Source organism: Pteropus vampyrus, unplaced genomic scaffold, assembly GCF_000151845.1.
Source record: "Pteropus vampyrus isolate Shadow unplaced genomic scaffold, Pvam_2.0 Scaffold88, whole genome shotgun sequence".
NCBI lineage: Eukaryota > Metazoa > Chordata > Mammalia > Chiroptera > Pteropodidae > Pteropus > Pteropus vampyrus.
The window spans coordinates 4,462,183-4,473,138 of NW_011888869.1; the positions used below are offsets into that span (position 1 = coordinate 4,462,183).

Genomic DNA, 10,956 nt, shown 5'->3' on the forward strand with positions numbered 1-10,956 from the left:
AAAATCTTTGTTTTTGATCCTTTGCTTTCTGTTTTGAATCATTCCAATTAACTTTTGCTTCTGCAACACCACTGAAGGTTATCATTTCCATCATTATCAAGATCATCAGTATCCAAGTTGCTAAATACAATGGTAATGACAGCAGCAGTTGACCTCGTTGATCATTCTTTCCTTCTTATAATAAACACTTTTTACTTGGCTTCCAGGGCTTGGTTCCTTTTGTTCTCCTCTTACTTCATTGGCTGATTCTTCTCTGCTATCTTTTATAGTTTCCCCTCAACTTCCCAAACTCAGATTTTTAGAGTACTCTAGGACTCTGTCCTTGAACCTCTTCTCTGTTTGCATACATTTGTTAGTCAGTGATGTTCAAACTTGTTTTGATCCCTATGCAGTGAAAAAATACATTTTACAATATTCTTGAGCATGCGTGCACACACACACACACACACACACACACATACACACACACAGAGACTCTTCATAAAACAATATACTTTGATATATTCTCTTCTCTTTCCTATTTTATTTCAAAACTCTCTTCACACCCACTAAATTGATGTCACTACTCACTTAAAGAGCCACAACTTGTGGTTGAAAACACATTTTTCTAGGTGGTCTAATACAGTTTCATGACTTTAGATGCGACTTTTATGTGAGTGATGCCTAAATATGTGGATAGTTTTCACATTGCATGATAGTGTAGGACCGTAAAAATAACTGCACAGACTGAAACCTTGCATAGCAATCTTCATTATCACTGGGAAAAATTACAATCTTTAAAACTTTTTGTTAAACTATTAAAATCTCTTATTTTAATTAGAAATATATAAGGAAATGAAAAAATTGTAAGCCTAGTATTATTTAGTACACTGTAACTTAAAACTTTAATAAAAAAAATAAAGCCATTAACAATTACTGTTTTATTTCTTTGTAAGAAACATATCTAGAATAGTTTGAACAGTGATTGCTTCCTCCTTCTTGTATAAATTATGGTACAGAATGAGCATCTTTTCAATGCCTCAGCAAATTGTCATATTCCATCTTAAGTTGGGATCAGCTTCCAACATTTTATCCTTTTCAATGTCATGGAACATCTCTGAAAATTCCTTTCACGTGAAGTTTTCTTTTCTTTTTTTTCTTTCTTTCTTTTTTTTTTTGGCTAGCATCACTTTCTCTAGGACATCTTTATCCCTTTCTTTGTAACTACTTTCCTCATTTATGTCGGTAAGTTTCTCTGGTTGCATATCTAGAGTCTCTCAGATGGTAGCAGTGCCAGTATTTCTATAATTGGCTTTTTTTTCTATAACTCTATTTGCGTTCAATTTGAATTCACTTCGTGCATTATTACTTTTGATTTCTTTCCTGAAATTCCATATTTATTGGCCAATTCTCTCTTTTAATTACCCATTTCTATAAAATGTTATATGAGTTTATTCTGTGGGATAAGAAGGTAACACAACTGCTTTATTGTCTGCCTTGAACCAAATGACAGATGTGTGACCCATCACCAACAGACTTTAAAAGAAATGACCTGATTGGTCACTAATCACGATGGACATCTGTTATTTTAGGCCATTATTTGTGAACTGAAGAGCTAACAGTGATATGTTCACACTTTATGCAAAGACTCACATCTAATATACCATGGTTACTGAAATTTGAGCCGTGTTTCTGGAGACTGGTATTATTTAACTAAACTGTGGTAGCTGACATTCATCCACGTTGGATCTGTGCCAAGCAAAGACTGCCTGTGTAACTTCAGCAAGGACTTTTCTCTGAACTCTAGCATAGTATATTTTAACTTGAATTTCTTATAGGTAGTTTAAACTTAATATGTCCCAAATAGAACCTCAGAGGAATGTAGATTGACTGGCCAGTCCTACACAGAAGTAGCTAACGTTCATAATTGTTCACTCTTACTCCTTTAAGGCCCTCATGTACCTTTTATTCTAAGGGGCCAGATAATAATTATTTTTGGCTTTATGGTAGTTCGAAAATAGCCATAGGTAATACATAAATGAACAGGCATGTCTGTGTTCCAATAAAACTTTATTTACAAAAATCAGGGGGCCAGACCATAGACTGTAGTTTGCTAAACCCTGATCTAGACTATTCCAAAGATCTTGTGGCAGAACCATTCTCAAATCATCTTAGACATAGAATATCTATTTTTAAATAAATCTTTGAACGAAGAAAAGAACTTTCATAATCCTTCTCATAATATCTACTCTATTTTTAACAGCCCTGTGATTACCTCCATTTCTAACCCATATCCTACAGATACAGAAGCCCATTTCCTTTTAACCCCTTTTCATGGACTTAGAAAAGATCTAGTTCTTGACTCTTGTTTAATATTTGCTCACACTGTATGAGTATTAAGTCAGGCTCCTGGCTTTTGTCCCGAAGGAAAACAATTGCGTTCTTTTATTATAGTATTCTTTTTTTCCATACTAAAATAAGCTTTGTAATTTTTCTGAATCTAGGTTCTGATAGTGTTCTTTGGTTTTGTAACCTTGGTTATATAGCAGTCTAAATGATAATAATTAGTATCTGCATATCATAGATGAAAGGGATGCTTTTCTATAGAATCAGAATAAATACTTTTTAGTTATATGAACACTTGGCATTTTTTAGAGAACAGCCTGGCACAGTGAGGGCATCTACTTTGGGAATAGGAAGATCCAAATTTGGATTCCAGTGTTGCAACTCGCTGGCAAAGTGATCTTGAGCAAGTTACTTTACTTGGTTTCAGTTTTCTCAACTGTCAAGTGAGATTATGAATACCAGGTCTGCACAATTTTGAAGGCTTGTGGTAAGGTAAAGTGATGATCAGATATGATAATATGTGAAAACACTCTACAAATTGAAGAGCACTATATGAATATCATAAGTTATATATTTTTTCTACTCGCTTCCTTTAATCTATGTATGCTATAGGCTTGGTGTACAAAAATTACTGTATTTCTCTACAGTTTACCGTATTCTAACTAATAATTACCAACTTGCATTCTGAGTAAAACTAATTCAACTGCTTTGTTTCATGTGAGCTGCATTTTGAGAGATTGAGCCCTAGGTCGTTATCTGTGGTCAGTCCTATGTGCCAAACTGGGGACATGATCACCATATAAAGCTGACTTCTGTACCTGAATTTTCACATGCCGCAAGGGCTCACCCACCCCTCATAGCTGCTCCCTCATTACCTGACTTGCTCCTATCTTGTCCATTTCCTAATTGGGGTTTGCTCACCTGGCCGTAGATGAGAATCTTAGGACAGTTTGGTTTCCTAAGCTGAATGTGAAAGGCTCCCTCTGCTCAGTCCAGACCCCTACCCATCTGTGGATGGAGGTCAGAGATGAAGGACCTTAAATCCGTGGCCTCTACAGATTCTGCTACTATTAAAGATACCTCTAATTCCAGGTATCACAAAATATTCCACCTTGTATTGGAGTGGAGCTCTGTATCATTATGCGACTTCATAGGAGCTTCACCTTTAAAGTTCTGCCACCAAGCAGTTTCTTCAGGTTAGTGTGTGATGCTTTCACTCTGCTTAAAATGCCCAAAATGTCTCATCTGTTTCCTATCAAAACACATTTAGAGAATAACATTACGTATTATTGGGCCACAGTTTTCCAAAGTCCAGCCAATTTCCTATTTAGTCTATTTTAGAGACAGTCCAATGTAAAACAAGTTTAATAATTTATGTAATGGTCTTTTTTTTTTGTACCTCAACTGCAGTACTATTATAGAGGAATTCAGGGATTTAAAAAAAAACCTTGATTTTGATATATAGTAGAATTATAACCTTCATTAATTACTATTCTTTACTACTTTTTGTATTCAAAATTGGTCTGGTTTTGAAGCTTTGATATCTCAAGTGATTAGTTAAGTTGGGCACAATTGAGATTCTTATAGCAAGTGACAGCCCAACTCTAGGGAAAAAGAAGATGTATTTGCTTCACAGAAATGACAAATCCCAGATAGACGTGGCTTCAGGCATGGCTGGATCAGAGTGAAAGTGCGATCCCAAGGACTCTGTCCTGGGTATTGCCGTGCTTGTGTTGTCTCCTTTCTCAGACAGGCACTTCTCTTAGAAGGATAATTTCCCACAAAAATCCTCAACTGGGTCTTACTGGTCTGGCTTGGGTTACGTGCTCCCATCTGAGATAGAGAGATGGAGCTGGCTGATTGGCCTCGGTCGCGTGGATGGACAATGGAGGAAATTGTGGTGCTCTTACCCAACAAAGGACTGGCAAAAGCAGCAGGAGTCCACTTCAGGCACCATTTGAGTAATATTTTAGGCATCTTTGGTTAGGGCCTGGATCCTGTATGAATCAGCTCTATTCTGCCAGTCAGTCTCCTTGTGTCTGAGTTTATTGTTTTCTAAGGGACTGGGAATGAGGGGAGGATTAAACTGAAATTCTTTTGGTCGATACTTATTAAATAATAATTCAGGCAGTCTGCTAGATCCTGGAGATTTAAATAGAGAAGGCACTGTTGTGGTGCTTGAGACAATTACGTCTAATAGAAGACATGTAAATATAAATTCAAGACAAGATAATATTTACTATGATGTCATCATGCTTTGGATATTATGGGAGGAAAGGCACGTAGTCAATCTGGGAGAGGGAGTGGGTATGGAAAAATTTAGGAGGCTCTAACATCTGAGCTGAATCTTGAAGTGTAAGTAAAAGTTTCTAGATAAAGAAGGGAGACCGAGGCATCCAGGCAGAAGGAACAATGTGCACACATATGGAGATGCAATAGGGCATAGGGTGCGGGGCAAGCTGCAAATGATCTAACGTTGCTTGAGGGTGAAGTATGAGTCAGAGAGAGACTGGCAGAGTGGATGAAGGCCAGATGTTGGGAATCAACATAAGCTACCTAGAGTTTAGATGCAGTTTACAAAGACTTCAGACTATCCTGTGAAAGCTAAGGAGATTTTAAAGGAGCTTACTCAGGGGAAGGAGAGTCCGATGCCTATTTCAGAAGAATCACTCTAGTGACCGTCTGGAGGATGGCTGAGAGGGGAGGGTCAGTCTGGAGGCAGGAAGACACCGTAGGAGGCTACTTTAATAGACCCAGTGAGTGATGATGGGGGTAGTGAATGCGAGAGTGTTCAGAAGAAAATGAATATGAGAAATATTGGCAAAGCTAGGTCACTGGATCTATGTGTGAAGGTTGTATTGTGGTTCAGGGTTCTTCCAGACATGAGTCTTCAGGTTAGGAAGGCCGTTTTGGTCAGGACAAAGCAATAGGTGTATTTGGAAGTACCAGAAGCCTCAGAGGAAAGAGGAGGGGAAGTAATTGGGCATCTGTCCTTTATTTGAGGCAGGGTTATGCTGCATCACATTTCCCCCTCTATTGACCGTTTCATCAACATGTATCTATTGAGCATCTTCTATGTGATGGTCACTGTGTTGGGATCCTAATAATGAATTAAACAATCACAATCCCTGTCCCTGTGCGCTCTACAGTTTAGTGGAAAAGACAAATGGATAATATGAACATGTAATTTGAAACATGATTAGTGTTATAGTCACTAAAATAAAAATGGTTTTAAAAGATGGAATAGTTTTTATTTTTATTTTTATATTTTTATTGTTTCAACTATAGTTGATATATAATGCTATATTAATTTTAGGTGTGCAGCACAGTGATTAGATATTTACGTAACTTACAAAGTGATCCCTCCCGATAAATCCAGTACCTATCTGATACCATACATAGTTATTACAATATTACTGACTGTATTCCCCATGCTATACTCTATGCTAAAATAAAACATCTCCATGACTGTTTTGTAACTACTAATTTGTATCTCTTAATCAATCTCCTTCACCTTTCACCCATCTCCATACCCTGGAATAGTTCTAATGCAGTGGAAGGGTCCATTCTGGCTTCAAGGCTAATGTGTATTAAGGACTGTAAAGTTTCGTGTCAGTAGCTGTGACTGGGGCAATATATGGAACTGATTTCAGACTTCTTGGAGCTCATAGATGGTAGAGTTCATGGCAGAGTTCGTAATAGAGTTTTGAGTAATGCTTACTCAAAGATGAGCACTAACAGCCAAAAACAGAGGTAGAGATTGTTAGACTGACCCCTAGTCCAAAGACTGGTCCCTTGAACATTGGGCAGATTTGGTGCAGGGCACTCCTGAGTAATATGTGTCCAGGTGTTTTTAAAAAGAGTGAGTGTAGTTTTCAAAAGTGTTCAATTTGCAGCCAAGAAGAGGCTTACACCTTCAGAAAAGTTGGCTCTTATAATTCTAACTTAGAAAAAAGGGAATAACGAGAAGTACTCTGTATGGCTGGTTTATTAAAGATGCTTTTGGATAAATAGTCTAGCTTCATGTTTGAAGGAACCAATCAGTAACCCACCTAATATTAATGACCACCACCAAAATAAACCCCCAAATAACAGCAACAGAAAAAAAAAAACTAGTTGTCTGGTAATTGCCAAAAGGTGGCCTTGGGTTGAAGCCAACTTAAAATTTGGTAAGGCAACAAAAAGATCGTGTGAAAAGGGAAACGGATAAGGTAGAAGGAGTGGGGAAAAAAACATAGGATTAACTGGGAGAAGGATAATAGACCATGTCTTTGTTGTTTATCATTCTGATTTATAAGTCAAGAGGAATTCATTTCCTAGTTAAATTGTTAGAAATAAATTATTCATAGAAGAGCCATCTGTGTTCTCTATTGCCAATTTATCCACAAAGAAGGAACAATATGTTGCGACAGAAGTCTGCTGAAGCAAATTTTTTATGTGACTCATATCACTTTGAAGATTTGCTTCAGTTTTAAACTTATAGCTAATATTTTAGTGTGACAGGAGGTTCATGCTGCATTTCTTACTCTTATAAAAAATTCAGAGAGACTAACAATAAAGGGATACTGTTACTAGTGAGGAGAAAATATATTTACAGCTACTAGAACTTTCTATATATGATGAGATTGGGATAGCCATCTGATTAGAAAAGAGAACAGCTTTCTTAAATTGATAAGACTTAAGTGTTCTAGATAAAAGAATGTTGAAGGGATAAGGAAGGAGTTAGGAGAGAGCTAAACCAGTTCCCAGATCAGCTCATTAAACTGATGAATGAACAAACTACAGTTAACTTGTTTGCTTTCTAGAATTTTTTAAGATTTTAATACCTTAGCTCAAAGACTCTCATTTGCATAATATAATTATGCTGTTGTATCGGTTCACATAAGATTTCCATGTCAGCCTTTCTTGCCTTTTTTTTAGGGTTTTGTTTTGTTTTGTTTTTGTTTTAGTTTTTCCTATTAAAAACACTGTGTGCGCATGTATGTTTGTTTTTCTGGTTTCCCCTTGTATCCTCTCCAAGTTTTCAATATGCTGCTTATGCTATAATGTCTTTAGCCGATAAGGCTCCTAGCGTTTCTGTCAGTGTTGAATTTCTGGGAGGTGGAAAGAACGGTGGTTTTAAAGTTAATCTTCATCATCGTAGAAAATAACTTTGCCTCTTTACTCATCCAGAAGTCAGAACAGCTTAGCTCATCTCATAACACAGACATTGGCAAATGGAATATCACCAAGTTATGCGTCTGCAGCAGAAATGAACCAAACCTGTTTCAGGATTCCCCCTGCCACTCCTATGCCCCCTTCCCACACTCTGGGTTCTGGCGCAGTGGTGCGATTTATAGTATTTGGGGAAATGCCACTGATATCATGACTTACATGATAACCAAGGCAATAAACAAGGGTAGGTTTCTATAACAACTTATGTACTTTAAGCCTTATTCACTTTATAGGATATCCTCCTCATAACCTGATTGAGTTCTCGTTAGTGTCACAACAACACGCAGCCCTTAATAAACATAATTTTCAGTGCCAGGAGAATTCCAAGGAGCTAGCAAGAACATGTCATCTTTGCCTCTGTTTCTTCAATTGGGAAATACAGGCCTTGAGCGGTTTTCCTCAGTGACATGTGAGCTCTTGATAAGCACTGTCTAATTAGTGCTTGAAAGTTCCCCCTGAGACTGGGACTTCTTGGTTCCCAGAGAGGCTAGCGTACACCTAAGATTTATGTCACACTGACATTTGCTGTCAGTGTGACATAAATCTTAAAAATTCAGCCCTGACGATCCAATATCAACAGTAAATGAAGAATATAAGATGGTGTTACATTAAAGGAACTGCGAGATGTCGCTGGATGGAAAATTCATCAGTACACATCTAAAGGGAAACGGAATGAGGAAGACAAGTGTTGAAACGTCTCCTGACTGCAGACCCGGGCCTTTGCACCTGTTACTCAGCATCGCTGGAGTGACCTCATATCCTGGTTTGCTCAGGATGGCCCGATTTATAACTGTTTCCCTGGAGTAATTAGTCATTGAGACCCTTGCACTCCCAAGAGTCCTGATTTGGTTGCTTATCTGATGGATAGTAAAATTGTTTTAATAGCTCGAATAGCATACAGAATCTTAGAATATTGTGTATCTAGAGGACTGAAGTGACTTGGAGAAGAGACGGCTCATATGTATCCTGAACAGAAGGGGCCTGATTATCAGCACTTGGTGGACCTTAGCTTTCCTGTGACATTGGACATGACAATGACTCAGCTTCATTTTGCTAAAGAATGATATTATCATTTGAATGTCCTCTGGAGCAGACCGCTGTGATACTTGAGTTTTCAGGGCACTCTTAAGCCAACTCCATACTCACTAACCCTATTTTCTAAGTAGCAGTCTAGAACTCATATTTATAACTTTCAGGATGGGCATTTTCCATGACATCTTGGTTTCAGTTACTCTCAATTGTTTATCCCATCATATTTGGGCTTTCTTTACGTATTTTTAAAATTTTCTTTTGTCTCTGAGTCCACTCAAAATTTTAGGTTTGACTTTTCATACCCAGCTGGAGGGCACGGGTTGTGATCAAGGATGTATAGACATTGTTATTTATTTATTTATTCATTCATTCATTTATTTATTTAATTTATGTATGTATGTGAGGCAACCCTTGGTTGACCTCACAGATTGCAAGGACCTTTTCAGCTTACAATCCCTTATTTTTTTATTTTTTACGTCTACAGCACCTGGTCTTCCTAGATGGTCTCCCATCCAAGTACTAACCAGGCTTGACCCTGCTTAGCTTCCGAGATCAGACGGGATGGAGCTTATTCAGGGTGGCATGGCCGTAGACAATATTGTGACCGCAACAGAAGGACCGCTGTTGCTGTGGTTATGTTGCTGATGCCCAGGCTGGGTATGCAGATGAATTTAGAGTGACTTTTGTAAATGCTTCTCGTAACAATTGACCATCTCTTCTGCTAAAAAAGGGCAGTAAGAAATGCATTCTATACTTCGTACAAAATATAGTATTCTTTTTGGAAATTTTTATTATTTAAGTAAAAATTTAAATAGCATTTCTGGTTTGGCAGAACCTTTAAAAATTTTTCCCCAGTGAGGAAAGTTTCTTCCTATGGCAAAACAGTGAATTTTTACTCATAAATATAACTGCAGCTGTGCTAGTGTGTCCACAGTACTACTTACGGATTTCCTTCTGATATTCCCCAAACTTGTCTTCTTAAGATGTAAATAAACTCGACATGCAGGGAATTCATACAAACATGTCAAATTCAGTTCCGGATTGTAACCACAACAAAAAACGTAAGTTAGAACTGTGCTGTTCAAGATGGTAGCCACACACAGCTATTTAAATTTAAATTAATTAAATTTAATATAATTAGAAATCCAGTTTTCAGTTGTCCTAGCCACATTCCAAGTGCTCCACTGTTACTGTACTGGACAGCACAGATATAGAAAATTGCCACCACTGCTGGGCATTCTACTGAGCAGTGAGGGTATGGAGGAATTGGCAGACATTGTATAAGCACTTTTTTCCTTCTCTGGTGAAAATGTAATTGAGTCAATTTCTAAGAGAATCCTCTGTATTACTCTTAGGCGGCACAGCTGTCCTATAACTTGGAACCCACTAGGAGACATTAAGTTTCATGAAAGTAAGGTCCATGTCTACCTCGTTTTTCTTCGTTACCCTAAGGCCTGGCACAGAGTAAACACTCAATAAACCCTTGCGTGAATAGTAAATGAAAGAGCTCAGCAAAGACCAATTAAAGAGGCCTAACTAAAAAAATGTGGGCATCTTTTGTGGTTTGAGACCTTAGGAATTATGAGAAGGAGCAAGTCATTGGAAATAACTTCTGTGTAGAAACCAGAACACGGAGTAGAGCAAGTGGCATTTGCTGAGTGATTCCTGCTTTTTTTCCTCTTCTCTCTCCTCCTCCCTTTCCTTCATCATCTTCATTATCAAATAGCTAACCTAACTGGGCATTTACACATGCAAGCCACTATTCTAAGTGCTTTTAATAGATTATTTTACTTAATCCTCCCAATAAGTCTATGAAGTAGGTATTATTATTATCATCCCTACATTAGAGTTGAGGAAACTGAGGTTTAGAGAATAAATAACTTGCCCAAAGTCTCACAGCTAGCGAACGATGGAACATCAGTAGAAATCTAGCTTGTCCAGTTCTAGAGCTAGCATTTTTAACCACTAGGAGAGGTACTGCATCTTCTTAAGGTGTCAACCCATTTGGGTTTGAAACTAATTAGAAAAGAGAATAACTGCCGACTGAGTTGGGACATTGGGGGTGATGATGGCCAAGTGTGGGGGTGGGGGGGAGGTAGGGCACAGGCGTTGTTGCCACTGGCTTCCCGTTATTCTTTGGTAGACTTGCCTACTCTGATGCCCTCAGAGTTCCTGCAACCCCAGCCATATCCTCTCTTCCTAACCCTCATTGCATTTTCTTCAGTTTTGTTTGGGGAGGGAAGAAACCTCCCGCGGGTAGACGGATTCCTCTTGGACTGTGGCAGTGTTCAGCTGCAATAGTCATGTGAATTACAGGATGGATGTAGCAACTGAAGAACAAAATCCTTGTTATTGAAAGCTGCATAACTTTCTCTGGTCACTTTT

At 38.1% G+C, this 10,956-nt stretch overlaps 1 protein-coding gene and 1 pseudogene across 1 annotated transcript in view; one reads left to right on the plus strand and one right to left on the minus strand.

Annotated features, from left to right (window-relative positions):
* Positions 1–10,956, plus strand: part of CPE (carboxypeptidase E) — a gene marked incomplete at its 5' end in the record, with an annotated part of 87,711 nt that overhangs the window by 38,644 nt on the left and 38,111 nt on the right. The gene's annotated exons all lie outside the window — the stretch shown is intronic.
* Positions 9,047–9,165, minus strand: LOC111742205 (annotated as a pseudogene).